This window comes from Bos taurus, chromosome 13 (assembly GCF_002263795.3).
Source record: "Bos taurus isolate L1 Dominette 01449 registration number 42190680 breed Hereford chromosome 13, ARS-UCD2.0, whole genome shotgun sequence".
NCBI lineage: Eukaryota > Metazoa > Chordata > Mammalia > Artiodactyla > Bovidae > Bos > Bos taurus.
Genome location: NC_037340.1, coordinates 48,343,013 through 48,365,872, shown reverse-complemented (window position 1 = coordinate 48,365,872; position 22,860 = coordinate 48,343,013). Strand labels below are relative to the sequence as shown.

The window sequence follows — 22,860 nt, the reverse complement described above, 5'->3', positions numbered from 1 at the left end:
AAGTGGAGAGTGAAAAAGTTGGCTTAGAGCTCAACATTCAGAAAACTAAGATCTTGGAACCTGGTCCCATCACTTCACGGCAAATAGATGGGGAAACAACGGAAACAGTGGCTGACTTTATTTTGGGGGGCTCTGAAATCACTGCAGATGGTGACTTCAGCCATGAAATTAAAAGACACTTGCTCCTTGGAAGAAAAATTATGACCAACCTAGATAGCATATTAAAAAGCAGAGACATTAATTTGCCAACAAAGGTCCATCTAGTCAAAGCTACCGTTTTTCCAGTAGTCATGCTTGGTTGTGAGACACCGAAGAATTGATGCTTTTGAACTGTGGTGTTGGAGAAGACTCTTGAGAGTCCCTTGGACAGCAAAGAGATCCAATCAGTCCATCCTAAAGGAAATCAGTCCTGAATATTCATTGGAAGGACTAATGCTAAAGCTGAAACTCGAATACTTTGGCCACCTGATGCGAAGAGCTGACTCATTTGAAAAGATCCTGATTCTGGGAAAGACTGAAGGCAGGAGGAGAAGGGGACAACAGAGGATGATGGTTGGATGGCATCACCAACTCAATGGACATGAGTTTGAGTAAACTCCAGGAGTTGGTGATGGACAGAGAGGCCTGGCGTGCTGCAGGTCCATGGGGTCACAAAGAGTCAGACACGACTGAGCGACTGAACTGAACTGAACTAAACTGACGTCCCCCCTTAGTTATAACACCACCAATTAGACCTTCTAAAGAAGAAATCACCCAAACCAGGTCATTTAAAAAAAAATAACACAGATGATGTGGTAGGCAGAACAATGGCCCCCAAAGATATTGGATAATATGATGGAAGTAATAAGGGGTCACAGGCCAAGGAAGGTGGGCAATCCCTACAAAGGGGAAAAAAAACAAGGAAATGGATTCTCCCTAGGGTCTCCAGAAGGAACACAATCCTGAGGACACCTTGATTTTAGTCCCATGAGACCTGCTTCAGACTTCCAGCCTCTAGAACTGTCAGATAATAAATTTCTATCAGTAATTTGTTACAACAGCAACAGGAAACAGGTACACATGTAAAGCTGGTTCTCATTTACTCATTCATTAATTCAATAAATATTTATTGAGAGCTTCTTTGTTCTGGACACTGTTCTTGGCTCTAGGGATACAGTTTTTTTAAAAAGACACAAAGTCCACAGCCCCTTGGAGCTTACACTCTAATGGATATAGACAGACAATAAACAAGAGAATGTCTAATGTATCAGATGACGTAATAGGTCAGGTAAGTCCTATGACTGAAATAGATGGAAGTAATGATGAGTGGGAGGGACGATGTTATACAAGATATTTAGAGACATCTGACAAAATGACATTTGAGACCTACACATTAGGAGCCAAAGCATTCCAGGCAGAAGAAGAGCAAATGCAAAGCCCTGAGGCAGGAACTGTGATATAAAACATTGCGATTTCGCTGGTGGTGTAGTTCCAAGAACTATCACTGCTTATATTTATAGTCAAAGGAAATGCTACTTTTGTGTTAGAGGTTAGTGTGTTTTTCTCTCCCTTTTCTAATTCACACTGAATTTGGATTAAGATCTGGTTTAAAACCCTGGTAAAATCAAGGCATTTACTTAATCTCTTAAAAATAGATAGTACTGTAGTAAGTTAAAGTAGGAGCCCCCTCTCCTCAAATATCTAGAAACCCTCTCTTTTCAATTCAAGTTTTATTAAGTACTTATAGAGATCTTCATGTGCACAATATGAGCAAATAAAACAACAGTAATAGGAAGTCAATGACAACATGCAAGTAAAGCAAGGATTCTGATAATTATTAGAGGAAAATTTCACCTCTAACTTAAAAATAAACATATTTGTGTTCTAAATCTAATGACCAAACCCAGATGGGGGAGGGGCAGAAGGAAATGAGGTATATAGGATTTGCAAGCAGGACAACAGTGACATCTAGTGGGAGCTTTGTGGTAAAGCACCTTGAATACTACCAAGAAACCCAGCAGACAGAAATAAGCACAGAAAGACATAGTCATTAAACATGTATTGAGCGCCCAGAGGAGATACCCCACATCCAAGGTCAGGAGTGGCGGCTGTGCTTTGCTGGAGCAGCCCTGAAGAGATATTTCTCATCCAAGGTCAGAGAAACCCCAATAAGACGGTAGGCGCTGGAGTGGGCTGTGAGGAGATACCCCAAGTCCAAGGGCAAAGGAGAAGCCCAAGCAAGATGGTAGGAGGGGCGAATTCACGTTTAGAAGCAAACTCCATTTCTGTCAGAGAAGCTAAGAGGGCTCAAACAAACCTTGTGCGCACCAGGACCCAGGGACCCCACAGAGACCGACACAGAACTGTTTGAGCATTTCCCCTGGAGGTACGGGTCAGCAGTGGACTGCCACAGGGACAGCGGCTCTGGGTGCAGCAGACTTGAGTATGTCATAAGCCCTCTCGGAGGAGGTTGCCATTAACCCCACCATAGAGCTGCCAGAACTTACTCAGGACTGGGAAATAGACTCTTGGGGGCACAATCAGAACCCTGTGCACCAGGACCCAGGAGAAAGGAGCAGTGACCCCACAAGAGACTGACCCAGACTTGCCTGTGAGTGTCCAGGAGTCTCCAGTGGAGGCTCGGTGGTGGCCTGCTGCAGGGTTGGGGGCACTGAGTGTAGCAGTACATGCATGGGATGTTTTGCAGGAGGTCACCATTATCTTCATTACCTCCACCATAGTTTGGCCCCAGGTAAATAGCAGGGTTTTGCCAAGAGAACACACTGGTCATAGCAAATACACTCTTCCAACAACACAAGAGAAGACTCTACACATGGACATAACTAGATGGTCAACACCGAAATCAGATTGACTATATTCTTTGCAGCCAAAGATGGAGAAGCTCTACACAGTCAGCAAAAACAAGACCGGGAGCTAACTGTGGCTCAGATCATGAACTCCTTATTGCCAAATTCAGACTTAAATTGAAGAAAGTAGGGAAAACCACTAGACCATTCAAGTATGACCTAAATCAAATCCCTTATGATTATACAGTATAAGTGAGAAATAGATTTAGGGGACTAGATCTGATAGAGTGCCTGATGAACTATGGACAATGGTTCGTTGACATTGTACAGGAGACAGGGATCAAGACCATCCCCATGGAAAAGAAATGCAAAAAAGCAAAATGGCTGTCTGGGGAGGCCTTACAAATAGCTGTAAAAAGAAGAGAAGCTAAAAGCAAAGGAGAAAAGGAAAGATATAAATATCTGAATGCAGAATTCCAAAGAATAGCAAGGAGAGATAAGAAAGCCTTCCTCAGCAATCAATGCAAAGAAATAGAGGAAAACAACAGAATGGGAAAGACTAGAGGTCTCTTCAAGAAAATTAGAGATACCAAGGGAATATTTCGTGCAAAGATGGGCTCGATAAAGGACAGAAATGGTATGGACCTAACAGAAGCAGAAGATATTAAGAAGAGGTGGCAAGAATACACAGAAGAACTGTACAAAAAAGATCTTCATGACCCAGATAATCACGATGGTGTGATCACTCACTTAGAGCCAGACATCCTGGAATGTGAAGTCAAGTGGGCCTTAGAAAGTATCACTATGAACAAAGCTAGTGGAGGTGTTGGAATTCCAGTTGAGCTATTTCAAATTCTAAAAGATGATGGTGTGAAAGTGCTGCACACAATATGCCAGCAAATTTGGAAAACTCAGCAGTGGCCACAGGACTGGAAAAGGTCAGTTTTCATTCCAATCCCAAAGAAAGGCAATGGCAATGAATGCTTAAACTACCGCACAATTGTACTCATCTCACATGCTAGTAAAGTAATGCTCAAAATTCTCCAAGCCAGGCTTCAACAATACATGAACAGTGAACTTCCAGATGTTCAAGCTGATTTTAGAAAAGTCAGAGGAACAAGAGATTAAATTGCCAACATCTGCTGGATTGTAGAAAAAGCAAGAGAGTTCCAGAAAAACATCTATTTCTGCTTTATTGACTATGCCAAAGCCTTTGACTGTGTGGGTCACAATAAACTGTGGAAAATTCTGAAAGAGATGGGAATACCAGACCACCTGACCTGCGTCTTGAGAAATCTGTATGCAGGTTAGAAAGCAACAGTTAAAACTGGACATGGAACAACAGAGTGGTTTCAAATAGGAAAAGGAGTACGTCAAGGCTGTATATTGTCACTCTGGTTATTTAACTTGTATGCAGAGTACATGAGAAATGCTGGGCTGGAAGAAGCACAAGCTGGAACCAAGATTGCCGGGAGAAATATCAATAACCTCAGATATGCAGATGACACCACCCTTATGGCAGAAAGTGAAGAAGAACTAAAGAGCCTCTTGATGAAAGTGAAAGAGGAGAGTGAAAAAGTTGGCTTAAAGCTCAACATTCAGAAAACTAAGATCATTGCATTTGGTCCCATCACTTTATGGCAAATAGATAGGGAAACAATGGAAACAGTGGCTGACTTTATTTGGAGGGCTCCAAAATCCCTGCAGATGGTGACTGCAGCCATGAAATTAAAAGACATTTACTCCTTGGAAGAAAAGCTATGACCAACCTAGATCGCATATTAAAAAGCAGAGACATCACTTTGCCAATAAAGGTCTGTCTAGTCAAGGCTGTGGTTTTTCCAGTGGTCATGTATGGATGTGAGAGTTGGACTATAAAGAAAGCCGAGTGCCAAAGAATTGATGTCTTTGAACTGTGGTGTTGAAGACTCTTGAGAATCCCTTGGACAGTAAGAAGATCCAACCAGTACATCCTCAAGGAGATCAGTCCTGAGTGTTCATTGGAAGGACTGATGCTAAAGCTGAAACTCCAATACTTTGGTCACTTGATGCAAAGAGCTGATTCATTTGAAAAGACCCTGATGCTGGGAGGGATTGGGGGCAGGAGGAGAAGGGGACAACAGAGGATAAGATGGTTGGATGCCATCACCAACTCAATGGACATGGGTTTGAGTAAACTCCAGGAGTTGGTGATGGACAGGCAGGCCTGGCGTGCTGCAGTCCACGGGGTCACAAAGACTCAGACATGACTGAGCGACTGAAATGAACTGAGCTGAGCACCTATTATAGACTAATATTTCTTAGGCTCAGGCCAATAGCCCATTCATGTATCTTTCCCTCCCCTGGCTCCATCCCACACCATAATGCCTTTCTGTGTACACATCTAAGCCAGATACAAGGTAGGTAAAGAAAACGGCCCTGGGTACTCTTCCCTTTCATAGACTGGCTAATTGAAGATGTAGAGAAGGCAATGGCACCCCACTCCAGTACTCTTGCCTGGAAAATCCCATGGATGGAGGAGCCTGGTAGGCTGCAGTCCATGGGGTCGCTCAGAGTCAGACACGACTGACTGACTTCGCTTTCACTTTTCACCTTCATGCATTGGAGAAGGAAATGGCAACCCACTCCAGTGTTCTTGCCTGGAGAATCCCAGGGACAGGGGAGCCTGGTGGGCTGCTGTCTATGGGGTTGCACAGAGTCGGACATGACTGAAGCGACTTAGCAGCAGCAGCAGCAGTGCCATAAAAGGTCATGCAGATATGAGGTGACCAAATCTAGGCCAAGGATGTTCGCCATGAGGACAAAGGAAAGCATGTTCCCTGAAGTAGGTTATAATTTTGGAGACCTGGAATGGAATCACTCGGTTCCCCACAAGCTACATCCATGTTCTCTCTCCCTTTGCCCTTTCCTTCCTCCAACAAACCCAGAGTGCCTGAGAGGTAGTGCAAGGGCCATGAGAGAAGAAGATAGACAGCATTTGCTGCAAAGTGAGTTTCCTGGGACACTGCTCAGACCCACAGGAGTACACATTGCGGTGATCCACCCTATGGACAAGGGCAGCCTGAGGACTGCTGAGGGCAGGTTGGAGAGGCACTGAGACCTGGGTGGTCAGAATGCAAAGGCTGAGAATGGTCCAGGCAGAAACAAGCTTGGGGCCCATTGTGAAGGGAGTTCCAAAGTCTCAGGTACCCAGTGTAAGCCTTTTAAGGGTCTAGAGGTGGTCTCCAGGGGGAAATACTCTAAGCCACATGGGCTCCTCAGCCAGTGGGACAGACATGCCAGAAGGAGCTGCAGGAGGAGAAAGGATTCTTGCCAAGAAGGGTAGCACTGCCCTTACCTGTCCTCCCTTCTGCATTTCCTGGTTTTGGTGTTCACATGACAGTAGCAATTCTAGACATTCACATAGTCCGTATGGAAGAGGAGTGAGAGAAATCAACCACATCTCTCTAACAATGCTCTGTGGTATAGTCCAAGAGTGGGCACCTGCTCCTGCCAGACTGGTGGGAAGCCTTCCCAGGACATTGTCAGAACTTTCAGCATTTCCAACTGTAGAGTCATAATGGGCATGGCAAAGTTCATCCTTTTCACCTAGTTGAGTCAGCCTGAGAATAACACCACTGCAGAAGAAAACAGAGCCAAGACATGGGGAGAAAGAGGCAGGGCTCTGATGAAATCCTGAGTCCTGCCACAGCTCTCACATCTCAGTTATGACAAATACACTCCTTTTGTCCCTGAGCTACTTTCAGATGGTCTCTTCTCTTCCTGATTTCAATCTTGCAAGATACAGACAGCAGCTGATTTCAAAATGGAGACATTATTGCTCCCATTTCAAAGGGACACATCTTCCAGAAGCCTTTCCCAACCCCTCTAATCAGCAAGAAGCCTCTTGCATTGAAACCTACAGATCTGGGGAGTCACCTGGTGACCTAGCTGTTATGACTCCTAGTTGTTATGATTCCTGCCTTGGCCCAGGTTCAGGGAACTGAGCCCTCACAAGCCACTCAGTGTGGTCAAAAAAGAAAAAGAAACCCACAGTTCCAACAGCCCCAGGCCTCTCATTTGGAACTTTTTATTTATAATCCCATTTATAAAGCATTTTCCAGTTATGAAGCCTCTTTCAGACACATAGTCCATACAAGAAGTAAACTGCCTGGGTTCAAAGCCCACTTTGCCCCTTCTTAACTATGTGATGTTGGGCCAGTTACTTAGCTTCTTTGTGATTCCGTTTCTTCTACTTAAGGCTGCTATGATGTTTGGTTGGTTGGTGTTCAGTCACTAAGTCGTCTGACTCTTCGCAACCCCATGGACTGCAGCACACCAGGCTTCCCTGTCCTTCACTATCTCTCTGAGTTTGCTCAAACTCATGTCCATTGAGTCTATGATGCTATCCAACTGTCTCATCCACTGTAGTCCCCTTCTCCTCTTGCCCCCAATCTTTCTCAGCATCAGGGTCTTTTCCAATAAGTCAGCTCTTAGAACAGTGCTCAGCACATGGTAAGATCCATATACATGCCTTCCATTACTTATTATAACTACTGATGTTATTTTATCCCAAAGCAACCTTTCAAAGTATGTATTACTGTTTTTATCCTTATTCCCATTTTACAGGTTAGTGAAACAGAGCAGGACCCTATAGCACTTGTTCCACCACCACCCCCCCCCCCATATCCTCTGCCTGTCTTTTGTCAGTGGTAAACTTTAATCATAGAATAAGTTTAATAGAGAAATGAAAAATGCAGAAACAAAGGAAGACAGTCAAAGGAGACCCAATAATAATAATGTAGTCATTAAGCATAGTCAAAGACCTTTAGTTCCTTCTCAAGGGCTATAAATATTCTGAGCCACAGCCCATGAGCTGTCTTATAGAAACTGAAACCCCAGGTGGTGAAGTTAACTACATGATGACCAGACTGTACAGATGACATGAGTTGTGACAATTATGAGAACTGGGCTCAAAAAAATGGAAACAAACTGACCTGAAACTGAAGATTAACTGTAACTAAAACAATTGAGATGATGCTGCTCAGACCACTGATGACCAGTATGAAGATGACTGTGCTATTTCTGCATGTAGCCCCCTCCTTCTGTCTATAAAACCTCTTGCTTCCCCTAGAGGTTGACATCAGAGGCTGGTATCAGAAGCTGGCATCTGAAAAAAAGCAAACTTTTCTTTCCACCAACCTGGCCTGTTTATTGGCTTTTGAGCAGCTAAGCAGCTGTACCCCTCACCTCTTGCTAACATTGAAAGTGAAAGTCGCTCAGTTGTGTCTGACTCTTTTCTGTATAGTCTATAGAATTCTCCAGGCCAGAATATTGGAGTGGATAACCTTTCCCTCTCCAAGGGTATCTTCCCAACCCAGGGATTGAACTCCAGTCTCCCTCATTGCAGGCAGATTCTTTACCAGCTGAGCCACAAGGGAAGCCCAAGAATACTGGAGTAGGTAGCCTATTCCTTCTCCAGCAGATCTTCCTGATCCAGGAATCAAACCAGGGTCTCCTGCATTGCAGACAGATTTTTTACCAACTGAGCTATTATCAGGGAAGCCTTGGTAACATTAGGAGACTGAAAATATTGTATGGAAAATTCATTTAGTGAACAAAATTGCTGAGATAATTTCAAGTCTTCTGATTCTATATACCCATCAACAATCTTCCCAAACTGTAGTGTGTGGACTTTCCTAATATTGTCATGTTATTTAGCTATTTTATTTGTATGCCTATTTTAGGTCTTCTCATTAACTAAACTGTAATCTCCTTGATGCTAGAAACTCTCACTAATACATCTTTAAAATCCCTGTATAGTGTTAGAAAGTGTTCTAATTTCATTCTTTTACAAGTGGTTGACCAATTTTCCCAGCACCACTTGTTAAAGAGATTGTCTTTTCTCCATTGCATATTCTTGCCTCCTTTGTCAAAGATAAGGTGTCCATAGGTGCGTGGATTGCCTGAGCAAGTAGCACAGTAGTGCGAGGTAGTAAACAAGCATCGTTGTTGTTTAGTCCCTAAGTGTCCGACTCTTTGCAACCCCATGGACTGTAGCCACCAGGCTCCTCTGTCAATGGGATTTCCCAGATGAGAATATTAGAGTGGGTTGTCATTTCTTCCTCCAGAGGGTCTTCCTGACCCAGGGATTGAACTTGTGTCTCCTGTGTCTTCTGCACTGCAGGTGGTTTCTTTACTCTCTGAACCATCAGGGAAGCCCCTAGTAAACAAATACCCAGTGACTAATAATATTTAATGGGATAGAAATACATTAATACATAATGTGTTATACATTAATTCTTTAGGTGGTAGAGACAGTTTGTAAAGCAGGATGTATATGAATCTTATTACTGTAAAAAATATTTTTCTATATATTTTTCTGTATAGAGACAGAAAAAAATGACTAAAGGAACTTATATCCAACAAGTCTGTCATTTCTGGGTAATGGCTTATGGATAACATTTTGTATGTTTCTGGGATTTTAATTACTAGATTTCCAAAATTACATACACCCCAGTGTCCATAGCAGAATTATTTATAACAAAAAGATATGGAAGCAACCTAAATGCCCATTAACAGATGAATGGATAAAGAAGATGTTGTATGTACACACAGTGGAATACTACTCAGCCACACATAAAAAGGAATAAAATTCTACCATTTACAACAACTTGGATGGACCTGGGGGGTATTATGTTAAGTGAAAAAAGACAGAGAAAGATAAATACTGTGTGTTATCACTTATACGTGGTATCTAAAAAAAAGTTTATGGATAAATATAACAAAACAGAAACAGACTCACAGACATAGAGAACAAATTAGTATTTACCAGTGAGGAGAGGGACAAGATTGGCATGGGATATTAAGAGGCACAAACTACTGTGTATAAAACAAATAAGCTACAAGGATGTATTATACTTCACAGAGAATATAGTTAACATTTTATAATAGTATAAATGGAATACAACTTCTAAAAACTGTGAAACACTGTATTGTGCACATGAACCTAATATAATATTGTACATCAGCTATACTTTAATAAAAATAAATAAAAATTTAAAGAGACTTCCAAAGACTCAACAGCTGGCAGGTGTGATGTGTGTGCTCTCTCACTTCCATCCTCCCCAGTGCTACCTGAGGGCTGTCAGGGTTCCTGTAATCATCTCAATTGGAAATGGACCAAAGGAGCCTTCTCAAGTCCAGAATCTATATTTGTTAATATCCTTGGTGTGACCACCTGTCTCAAGCTCTCCCAGTTGGGTTCCAACAGCTTGAGTGAATGCACCACTTTTCAGTGATGCATAAAACTCCCTCTTAGTGCTGCTTGGTGTCTCCTCAGTAAATGATTCTCAGAGGAGCATAGAAACTGCCTGTTCTTCATTCAAGAACTCTCCCAAATAGGGGGTGGAAGATCCCAGGTGATCCTCTGAGCAGAAGAGAGCGAAGTTCCCCATGGGGGCTCTCCATTCTACATCTTCTACCACCAACATACATCTTACAATAGAGAAAAACACATTGTTAAAAGCATTATAATCTATATTGAAAATATACTGAAATGAGTTCTTTGTCCAAGTCTTGCCAAGTTTGCATGCTTTTCCTAGTATTTATTTTTGCTCTTTGGGAGTCAAAGCATAATCATCTTTAAACTGTCTATTCTGGATTTTTTTGTTTATACTTCCTCTCAGATTCCTGGGATAGTTTTTTATCTCTACAATGACTGGCACAGACAACTCTAGACATCTGTAAAAGGTCTTACCTAATTTCTTTTTTTTTTTAAGTATTGGGGGTTTTTTTTAGTGTTATCTTTAAATATTTCAAAGGATTAAAAATCAGGAAACTATAGAATAAGACTGGTTCCTCTTTATTATTTAGCAAATATTTTTTGGTACCTTCTATGTAACAAGCCCTGGGAAAAAGTGAATTAAAATACACACTTTTCTTATCTTCCAGGAGCTTAGAGTCTAGTAGCCTTCAATCTCACTCACCTCTAGAAGTGATGTCTCTTTTCTCCAACTGTCATCTGTCTATGCTATTATTGTTGCTACTGTTTAGTCACTAAGTGTGTCCAGTGCTTTGCAACCCCAGGGAATGTAGCTTGCTAGGCTCCTCTGTCCATGAGATTTACCATTCAAGAATACTGGAATGGGTAGCCATTTCCTTCTCCAGAGGATCTCCATGACCCAGGGATTGAACCCACATCTCCAGCCTTGGCAGGCAGATTCTTTACCAGTGGGCCACCAGGGAAGCCTATGCTCTATGCTCTTTAAATTTTCCAAAATCAAAGCTTTGCATACACACTAAACAGAAATATCAGAAGGAAAGGAATTAGGGGAAAAGGAGAGGTTGCCTCACATATTGTCTTCCTAGTTATTGGTTTAACATCTACCTTTACAAGTGTATTGCGAACTCCATTAGGGCAGAGACTACATCTTTTCATTCATTGCTTTATCTCCAGCACATAGAACATTGACTGGCACAGAGGAGGCACTCAACAAATACCGATTGATTTGTTGAATGAATGAGTGGACTTAGGAACATTGCCTGACAGGGAATTCACTGGCTGTCCAGTGGTTAAGACTCAGCATCTTCACTGCCATGGGTTTGGGTTCAATCCCTAGTCAGGGAACTAAGATCCCACAAACTGTGTGGTGTGGGGGAAAAAAAAAGAACATTGTCTAACAGATGTAGGTGCTCATTTATGGATAGTTAAATGAATAGGTGGTCTGAGTAGATGAGCGGATAAGCATATAGATTAGCTAACAGTGGGGATGAATAGGTAAAAGGGTGGCAAGGTCAAGGAGTGGATGGATGGGTCAGGTGGTGGGGTAAGCAGATACATGGTTGGGTTGATGCATATGTGGTTGGTTGATTTTAAAAATGGAAAGTTTCAGTACAGTTACCAAGATTCTTGTGATAATGTTTATAAAGAGGTTTGAATTTTCTCTAGTCAGGAAGAAATCACAGAAGCACCACCATAGTTTGGAGCAGCCCACGGCCTGAATATTCCTAAATCACACCCCACACCCAGGTCATGAGGCTCCAGCAGCACACATGGTTCAAACCAGGTACCTTTTGCTGCCCTCACCCATTCTTACTCCTGGCAACAGCATCTATTTACCCTTTGAAGAACCACCCACCCCTCCAAATATGATCTCATGAGTGCACAATAACATGAGCTGGACTACTTGGATATTTTGAACCTGAAGCAGGAAAACACTGTATTTGTTTCCTAGGGCTGCCATAACAAAGTATCACAAACTGAGTGGCTTAAAACAGTAGAAACTTTTTATCTCATAATTCTGGAGCCTCGAATTTTGAAATCAAGTTGTTGACAGGGCGTTGCTCCCTCTGAAATCTAGCAGAGAATCCATTCTTGCCTCTTCTAGCTTCTGGTGTTTGCTGGAAATCCTTGGCCTCCCTTGGTTTTTAGTTGTGTCACCCCAATCTCTGCCTCCATGGTCAATCACGATCTTCTCCCCATGTCTTTGTCTCTTCTCCTCTAATAAGGACACTAGTCATGTTGGATTTGTCACCCCACTCCAGTATGACCTTGTCTTAATTCAGACAACCTACTTCCCAATAAGATCACATCTGCAGATATTGAAGAGAGGACCTCCACATATCTTTTGGTCAACACAATTCAATGCCTAACAGACACAAAGCCTGAAACTATTTGTCTGAAAAGAGAAGCCTAAAGTGATTTGATCCCTCTATGCCTTAGTTCCTGTGCTTTCCAAAGTCTAATGGGGAGCTTTTCCCTGAGTCTGTGAACTGAAGCTACTTAACCGTACATTTCAATTTTATTTGTTCACTCTTTTAAGACAGAATTGGTTTATGTTGTCTACAATCAAAATATCCTAACAGCTAGACCCAGTCCTCCAGGACAAAGGGATTGGGTGTGGTGTACACACAAACACACCACAAACACACACACACACACACACACACACACACACACACACAGTCATCTCTCCTTCGACCTTGATGAGTGAGCTTGTCAAGAAGAGGCCAAGGGGTTCCTGTGTCAACTCAAATGAAAACAAAAGGTCTTTTCCAGTACATTTTGCTTAACCTCGGGGGCTCAGACAGTAAGAAATCTGACTGCAACGCAGGAGACCCAAGTTTGACCCTAGGTTGGGAAGACCCCCTGGAGAAGGAAATGGCCACCCACTCTAGTATTCTTGCCTGGGAAATCCCATGGACTTCCCAGGAAGTCCGCGAAGAGTCAGACACAGCTGAGCGACTAACAGTTTCAGTTTTCCTCTCCCTCTGTATTTTAGTTTAAGAATCTTGAACAGTTCATCAGCTTGATTGTGTTGAATCCTTGTCTAAACTTATCATAAGGGTATTGTGAAAACTAACTAGGGGAAAGAGGTTTGAAAACACAATATGACCAACAAAGTGTCACAAAACAGTGAAGGCCATACTTTAGTTGATGAGGACTGAGAGTAAACTGTAGATTCAGAAGACTCTTGTTAAGGGTCAGTCTCTTTCCTTCTGTATTTTCCTTTGTAAACAATTTTATTACCTGAAATTGCATTTTATTTGTATTTATTTATTTACTTGCCTATAATCGACTTTCCACTAGAAGACAAGTTCCTCTAAGTGGGGACTTGATTTCCCTAGCTGAAGTCTCCATAATGCCTGGATGAATGACTGAAAGAAGCTGCATTGTCAGCACTGAAGACAAATTGGTTAACCTGAGTGTTTGTTGTTTGCCAACTTATTACAGGAATTGAGATGAACTAAGACTAGTAATAGGCTTCCCTGGTGGCTCAGACAGTAAGGAAGCATCTGCCTGCAACGCAGAGACCTGGGTTGGATCCCTGGGTCGGGAAGATCCCCTGGAAAAGGAAATGGCAACCCACTCCAGTACTCTTGCCTGAAAAATCCCATGGACGGAGGAGCCTGGTAGGCTACAGTCCATGTGGTTGCAAAGAGTCAGACACAACTGAGTGACTTCTCTTTCTCTTTTCTTTCTTAAGATTAGTAATGCACAATATAGCCTGGAGACCAGCAGCATTGGCATCATCTGGGAGCTTGCTGCAATGCAGGTTCTCAGGCCCCAACACAGACCCACTGAGTCGGAATTTGCATTTTAACAAGATACCCAGATGATTCATCTGCAAGGTATAGTTTGAGAAGCCTTGAATGTGAAAGGTGCATGAAACTGTTCATTTATTAAGGTGAGTGAAACTATAAAACATAGACATTACCACATTATTATATTGTCGCTATATGTCCCTCACTTTTTCACTTGTGTGTCAAAAGACAGGTATCCTAAGGGCCTAATAGAACATAATATTTAATATAAGAGTGATAACAATGCATAATAATCTTAGAGGAGTTCTGATATACTGCTGGACAGAATATTAACAGATACAATCTTTCTGGTGAAAAAGCTTTACAATCATACCAAAACTCTTTATTTTTTACTCATTTTTGTTTATTTAAACATCTGGATGCTCTGAGTCTTAGTTGTGGCATGCAGGATCTTTTGGTTGTGGCATGTGGGACTAGTACCCTGATCAGAGATGAAACTCAGACTCCTTGCATCGGGAGCATGGAATCTTAGCCCTGAACCACCAGGGAAGTCCCCCAAAACCCTTTAAATTTTTACATACTTGCACAAAAATTTAGCAAGATGTCCAGCAGAGCCTTAACTTGGAGGGCAATGGAAACAATTCAGAACAGTAGATAATGGATTAAAATAAATAATGCTTACCCAGACAGTAAGTAGAAAGCTTGTAATCATGTTCAGTATATATGAACATATGTATTATTAGTACAATGATTAAGCAATATTAATACAATTCATACATCATAATCTTTTAAAACTATTTTACTTGTTTCCCATTCTGCCTGTAGACACACGGAGAAGGGGTATTTATCTTCCCTTGCTGCTGCTAAGTCGCTTCAGTCATGTCCGACTCTGTGCGACCCCATAGACGGCAGCCCACCAGGCTCCCCGCTCCCTGGGATTCTCCAGGCAAGAATACTGGAGTGGGTTGCCATTTCCTTCTCCAATGCATGAAAGTGAAAAGTGAAAGTGAAGTCACTCAGTCGTATCCAACTCTTCGTGACCCCACGGACCGCAGCCTACCAGGCTCTGCCGTCCATGGGATTTTCCAGGCAAGAGTACTGGAGTAGGGTGCCATTGCCTTCTCCAGATATCTTCCCCTACTTGGGTGAAAATCAGGGCAGCTTTTATAAGATATCTGGGCCCTCTTAGATCATGAAAAGTGCTCCTGACACTCGCTGGTCCTTTAAAAAAAAAAAGTTTGATAAGTGATAGTCTAGTTTCATGTAAAAATTTAAATATCAACTTCATTCAAAGTTAAAAGTTCTCCTTCCTCCACCTGTGCTTCCCACAGCTTCACCACCTGCAGTGCTAGTTCTTAAAGGAAGGTTAGGAATTTACACAAAGAAAGGGTGGAGGAGGGCAGTACAGACAGAAAGAACTGTGTAAACAAATGTGAGAAGCAACAAAGAGCACACCTTTCTCAGTGGACTCCAAGAAAACCATCCTGCTGAGATAGAGCCCTCTTAAATGGCAATAAACTCTCAGAAGCTGCCAGAAATTCAACCTATCAAAACTAGGTAGAATTGGAATTTGCAAAACAATACTGCATGTGTGTGCCAATAGTATTGTGAGCTATTGAGAGCATTGGTTTGAGAGTTAAACAGGTCCAAGTTCAAATTCCAAGTTTTCCACTTAATAGCTGAGTGACCTTGAGCAAATTGCTTAAGAAGCTTCAGTTTCCTCATCTGTAAAATGTCCCCTTAGTTTGTGAGGATTAAGTGACATAATGCACGCAAAGAACTAGATACTTTGCCTGGGACACAGAAAGTACTCACCAAAAGGCTAAAGACTGCCTCCATGACCCAGGAAACTGCAAACTTGAGCTTACCCTCCGTAGTGGTCAAGGATTGGAGCAACTGTCATTTGCAATTACTACGAAGAAGTTGAGGTTGCCATCTCCTGTTCCCTTCCTAAGAACCAAGAAAAATGCAGGAGAGATATTCACTGGAAGCCTTAGGGCAAGACTCAGACTCAAACTGGGCTCGGGAAAGGAGAGACATTTCCTTTAAGTTAGTAAGTACTTAGAGAAGACAAATTTTTAGAGACCAGTGGAACTGGAGCCCAGAGAGCCCTTCCAGAAAGCTCTATAACCCTAAGATGCTGGATGGAGGTCAGGAAAGTAAAATCCAATAACAACAGATAACAACAGAAATCCCTTGCATTCCTATACACTAATAATGAGAAAATAGAGAAATTAAGGAAACAATTCCATTCACCATTGCAACGAAAAGAATAAAATACTTAGGAATATATCTACCTAAAGAAACTAAATATGTATATATAGAAAACTATAAAACACTGGTGAAAGAAATCAAAGAGGACACTAATAGATGGAGAAATATACCATGTTCATGGATTGGAAGAATCAATATAGTGAAAATGAGTACACTACCCAAAGCAATTTATAGATTCAATGCAATCCCTATCAAGCTACCAACGGTTTTCTTCACAGAGCTAGAACAAATAATTTCACAATTTGTATGGAAATACAAAAAAAAACTCAAATAGCCAAAGCAATCTTGAGAAAGAAGAATGGAACTGGAGGAATCAACCTGCCTGACTTCAGGCTCTACTACAAAGCCACAGTCATCAAGACAGTATGGTACTGGCACAAAGACAGAAATATAGATCAATGGAACAAAATAGAAAGCCCAGAGATAAATCCACGCACCTATGGACACCTTATCTTTGACAAAGGAGGCCAGAATATACAATGGATTAAAGACAATCTCTTTAACAAGTGGTGCTGGGAAAACTGGTCAACCACTTGCAAAAGAATGAAACTAGAACACTTTCTAACACCATACACAAAAATAAACTCAAAATGGATTAAAGATCTAAATGTAAGACCAGAAACTATAAAACTCCTAGAGGAGAACATAGGCAAAACACTCTCTGACATACATCACAGCAGGATCTTCTATGACCCATCTCCCAGAATATTGGAAATAAAAGCAAAAATAAACAAATGGGACCTAATTAAAATTAAAAGCTTCTGCACAACAAAGGAAACTCTAAGCAAAGTGAAAAGACAGCCTTCAGAATGGGAGAAAATAATAGCAAATGAGGCAACTGACAAACAACTAATCTCAAAAATATACAAGCAACTCCTACAGCTCAATTCCAGAAAAATAAATGACCCAATCAAAAAATGGGCCAAAGAACTAAATAGACATTTCTCCAAAGAAGACATACAGATGGCTAACAAACACATGAAAAGATGCTCAACATCATTCATTATCAGAGAAATGCAAATCAAAACCACTATGAGGTACCATTTCACGCCAGTCAGAATGGCTGCGATCCAAAAGTCTACAAGCAATAAATGCTGGAGAGGGTATGGAGAAAAGGGAACCCTCTTACACTGTTGGTGGGAATGCAAACTAGTACAGCCACAATGGAGAATAGTGTGGAGATTCCTTAAAAAACTGGAAATAGAACTGCCTTATGATCCAGCAATCCCACTGCTGGGCATACACACTGAGGAAACCAGAACTGAATGAGACACGTGTACCCCAGTGTTCATCGCAGCACTGTTTATAACAGCCAGGACATGGAAGCAACCTAGATGTCCATCAGCAGATGAATGGATAAGAAAGCAGTGGTACATATACACAATGGAGTATTACTCAGCCATTAAAAAGAATACATTTGAATCAGTTCTAATGAGGTGGATGAAACTGGAGCCTATTATACAGAGTGAAGTAAGCCAGAAAGAAAAACACCAATACAGTATACTAACGCATATATATGGAATTTAGAAAGATGGTAACAATAACCCTGTATACAAGACAGCAAAAGAGACACTGATGTATAGAACAGTCTTTTGGACTCTGTGGGAGAGGGTGAGGGTGGGATGATTTGAGAGAATGGCATTAAAACATGTATAATATCATATATGAAACGAATCGCCAGTCCAGGTTCGATGCATGATACTGGATGCTTGGGGCTGGTGCACTGGGACAACCCAGAGGGATTGTATGAGGAGGGAGGAGGGAGGAGGGTTCAGGATGGGGAACACGTGTATACCTGTGGCGGATTCATGTTGATATATGGCAAAATCAATACAATATTATAAAGTTAAAAAATAAAGTAAAACAATAAAAAAAAAAAACATTTCCCAGTATCATAGCAGAAGGGAAAAGGCAAGGAAGAAGGAGTGGTTTAAAATACTTTTGAAAAATTATTCATTTTAAATTTTTTAACAGGTTAAAGCCTATACTTGATTAAAAGCAACAGATTTTTTAGAGGAAGCATGCTGATTGAAACCACCCACCCTGGCCATGAGTTGTTTTACAACAGGAGGTCCTGGTAAGGAACAGGGGACTAATAAGCCTCCACCAACCAGAAGAGTTCAGGAAGGTCAAAAGGAGACACCACCTGCCCGACCACCTCCCAGAATCCTTCTCTCTGGCATCTATCTTGGCTGAACAAGGCATGCACCACCAGGAAGGACTCTGTCAGAATTTTTGGCCAAAGACAACCCAGAAACTAATCCCATCACCAAAAAACCCAAAACTGCAAGCCATGTGACAGAGCAGTTCTCCTGGGTTCCCTTACCCTATTGCTCTCCACCTGGGTGCCCTTTCCCAATAAAAATCTCTTGCTTTGTCAGCACATGTGTGTGCTCGGACAATTCATTTCTGAGTGTTAGACAAGAGCCCAGTTTCAGGCCTGGAAGGGGTCCCCCTTCCTGCACAGATTCATACACCATTCCTTGCCATACAGTGTCCTCCTGTTCCCAGAGGCAAATATTTCTAATTCTTTTAGCTTTTTCTCCTGGGTGTTAAATCTATATCTCTATACAGTGGAACCTCATTACTCAGTTCCATATTTGAGAATTTGTCCAGCCTTCCCTGGTGGCTCAGACAGTAAAGAATCTGCCTGCAATGCAGGAGACCCAGGTTCGATCCCTGGGTCAAGAAGATCCTCTGGAGAAGGGAATGGCTACCCACTCCAGTATTCTTGCCTGGAGAATTCCATTGACAGAGGAACTGGCAGGCTACAGTTGATGGCGTCACAAAGAGTCAGATGTGACTGAACAACAAACACACACTACTAGCTAAACTTTATTTGTAACTCCAAAATTAATATTCAAGGTGCTTTTGCAGCAGACAACAAAAAATCTGAGTCATCTCTAACATGCTCGTGTCCAACTGAGGTGGAGCAAGACAGTAGATGGCTTTCTTATTTCATGTCTCACACAGATGTCTTCAAAAATAATCAATAAAGAACTTCCCTGATTGTCCAGTGGTTAAGAATCTGCCTGCCAATGTAGGGGCCACTGGTTCAATCCCTGGTCTAGGAAGATTCCACACGTCATTAAGCAGCTAAATCCACATGCCACAACTACTGAACCCTGCTCACTCTAGAGCCTGTCCTGGGCAGGGCTCTAGAGAAGCCAACACAGTGAGAAGCCTGTGCACCACAACTCGAGGGTAGCCTCTGCTCTCTAAAACTAGAGAAAGCCCGCACGCAGCAACAAAGACCCAACACAGTCAAAAATTAATAAATGAATAAATAAAATTTTAAAAATAATAATCAGTTAGAAATCTACAATAGTAGTATAAGAGAGATTTATTTGACCCAAATTGAGGACTATGGTCAGGGAGACAGCAACTCAGATTACTCTGAGGAACTGCTCTGGAGAAGCATGGTTTTCTGCACAGTTTTATGTCTTATCATAACAAAGAACATCAAGCAAGTCAGGGATAAATCATTTCAAGTTTTCAAAAATAAACAAATAAGCACATACACAGCCAGTTAGTATGTCCTTGGCACCTAGGAAGGGAGTCATCACTGAAGGAATACCAGCATTGGCATCACTTGAAGATAGGCATTTCAACTTTATTTTTAATGTGGACATTTCTTTACTTCTAGTCAATGCAATCCTTTTTTTTTTTTAGTGATTAAAGCAGATGTACAATGTATGTTCAAGAGACCACAAACAAGCTGTTTCAGTTAACATAAATTCAATTAAAATCATGATTAACCCAGAAACCAGGCATTCCCATACCTCAATAGGTGAAATTTTCCATCCATTATTTTTCCCTTTTGATGGCAAATCTTTCTATAGAAAGCACTAATGATCAAAATATTTGTCCCCTCAAGGCCAGGGTGGTTGCTGCCTGCCCTGGGCCCATCATGTCCCTCAGTGCTAAGCTTCCTTTTTTGTTGTTTACATATGTATAGAGATCTGCCTAAGAAGGAGATAGCCTGCCATCCAAGTGAGGGGCCTGTGCCAAGAGGAGCCACAGTGGAACAAAGCCTGAGCATGGTGGGAGCCAAGCAGAACATAGCCCCAGCGCACAGAGGAGATCCTAATCCCACCTGGCCCGCACTGCCAAGGCAGGCCTGGCATGCAGGAGGAGTGCTGGGTGCTCTCCATTCAGAGCCATGTCATCCACAGCTAGAGGGCAACTGAGTGGCCATGTTCCTGCTGCAGGTTTTGGGGTTTGAGGTGGACACAGTGAATTTTGTCCAGTTTTCAAACCACACAGGCCACTCTCCCTGGAAGGGCCAAGTGTTGAACTCAGATGAACTCCCCAAGCTGTCAGATGGGCTGAAGTTGAATGACATGAAGAAATATGACAATGTGCTCACAGGTTACATGCGAGACAAATCCTTCCTGGCCGTGGTGGTGGACATCCTGTGGGAGCTGGAACAGCAGAACTCCAGGCTTATGTGAGCAACCCCATGACTGGAGACAAGTGAAATGGAGAAGACTCCATGTACTTCCCTTGAGGACTTCTTTCAGGTTTACAGAGGGAAGGTCATGCTGGTTGCAGACATCATAACCCCCAACCAGTTCTGGGGCTTCCAGTGGTAAATAACCCACCTCCCAGTGCAGGAGAACTAAGAGATGCAGGTTTGATCCCTGGGCCAGGAAGATTCCCTGGAGGAGGACATGGCAACACACTCTAGTATCCTTGCCTGGAGAATCCTATGGACAGAGGAGCCTGGCGGACTACAGTCCATAGGGTAGCAAAGAGTCAGACATGGCTGAAGCAACTTAACACACGCAAACAACCAGCTCAAGACTGCGTTGCTGAGCAGGAGGAAGATCCCCAGCCAGAAACAAGCCTTAGCAATGATGCATGTGCTGCATGTTGGGCCCCAACATGGTGGTCATCACCACCTCAGATCTGCTGCCACCCAAGAGGCAGAAAACACCCAGTCGAGCTGGGGAGCCTGAGGATGCTGACCACCGATGGCTCTGTGGTGACACAGCACATTCATGTGGAGATGAGCAGGGTGGACACAGCCTTTGTGAGCACTGAGGGCCTCTTTGCAGCCATGCTCTTGGTGTAGACACACAGGCACCCTTAGGATCTCTGGGTGGTCTGTGAGAACACCATGTTGCCAGGTACCATGTTCTGCAGTGGACAGTCAAGTGCACAAAAGCCAAGGCTGGGGACAGACCAAAGCCTAGCCTGGCCTAGCTGAAGCTGAGAATGGTCCAGAGCAAAAAGAATATCAAGAACCCAGAGATCATTGTCCAGGCCACAGTGCTATGAGTGATGCAGAAACCTGCCTCCTTAATGCCCATCGTTAGGTTTTCATCCTTGTGAAAAATGTAACATCTACCTTAGAGCTGTGACTGAAATTTGATTTTTCTTTTATGAGAAAAAAAAGAAAGAAATTTGCCTGATTATTCAACTGGGGGAAGGCAGAGTGGGGGGACAAGTCAGACACAGCTAATTGGGCATGCACAGGCATGCTAATTGGGGAACATTTTATAGGCAATGCATGCATGCATGCGTGTGCTAAGTCGCTTCAGGCATGTCCAACTCTTTGCAACCCTAAGGATTGTAGCCCACCAGGTTCCTCTGTCCGTGGGATTCTCCAGGCAAGAATACTGGAGTGGGTAGCCATGACCTCCTTCAGGGGATCTTCCCAACTAAGGGACTGAGCCCACATCTCTGATATCTCCTGTGTTGGCAGGTGGGATCTTTACCACTAGCACCACCTGGAAAGCCCTTCAGATCAGATCAGATCAGATCAGTCGCTCAGTCGTGTCCGACTCTTTGCGACCCCATGAATCACAGCAGGCCAGGCCTCCCTGTCCATCACCAACTCCCGAGTGCACTCAGACTCACGTCCATTGAGTCAGTGATGCCATCCAGCCATCTCATCTTCTGTCATCCCCTTCTCCTCCTGCCCCCAATCCCTCCCAGCATCAGAGTCTTTTCCAATGAGTCAACTCTTCTCATGAGGTGGCCAAAGTACTGGAGTTTCAGCTTTAGCATCATTCCTTCCAAAGAAATCCCAGGGCTGATCTCCTTCAGAATGGACTGGTTGGATCTCCCTGCAGTCCAAGGGACTCTCAAGAGTCTTCTCCAACACCACAGTTCAAAAGCATCAATTCTTCGGTGCTCAGCCTTCTTCACAGTCCAACTCTCACATCCATACATGACCACAGGAAAAACCATAGCCTTGACTAGATGGACCTTTGTTGGCAAAGTAATGTCTCTGCTTTTCAATATGCTATCTAGGTTGGTCATAACTTTCCTTCCAAGGAGTAAGCGTCTTTTAATTTCATGGCTGCAGTCACCATCTGTAGTGATTTTGGAGCCCAGAAAAATAAAGTCTGACACTGTTTGCACTGTTTCCCCATCTATTTCCCATGAAGTGATGGGACCAGATGCCATGATCTTCGTTTTCTGAATGTTGTGCTTTAAGCCAACTTTTTCACTCTCCACTTTCACTTTCATCAAGAGGCTTTTGAGTTCCTCTTCACTTTCTGCCATAAGGGTGGTGTCATCTGCATATTTGAGGTTATTGATATTTCTCCCAGCAATCTTGATTCCAGTTTGTGTTTCTTCCAGTCCAGCGTTTCTCATGATGTACTCTGCATATAAGTTAAATAAACAGAGTGACAATATACAGCCTTGATGAACTCCGTTTCCTATTTGGAACCAGTCTTTTGTTCCATGTCCAGTTCTAACTGTTGCTTCCTGACCTGTATACAAATTTTTCAAGAGGCAGGTCAGGTGGTCTGGTATTCCC

The 22,860-nt window shown here is 42.7% G+C and overlaps 1 pseudogene; it reads left to right on the top strand.

The window, feature by feature from the left end:
* Nucleotides 1-20,210: 20,210 nt before the first annotated feature.
* LOC783983 (pyridoxal kinase-like) lies at nucleotides 20,211-21,368 on the top strand (annotated as a pseudogene).
* The last annotated feature ends 1,492 nt before the right edge of the window (nucleotides 21,369-22,860 follow it).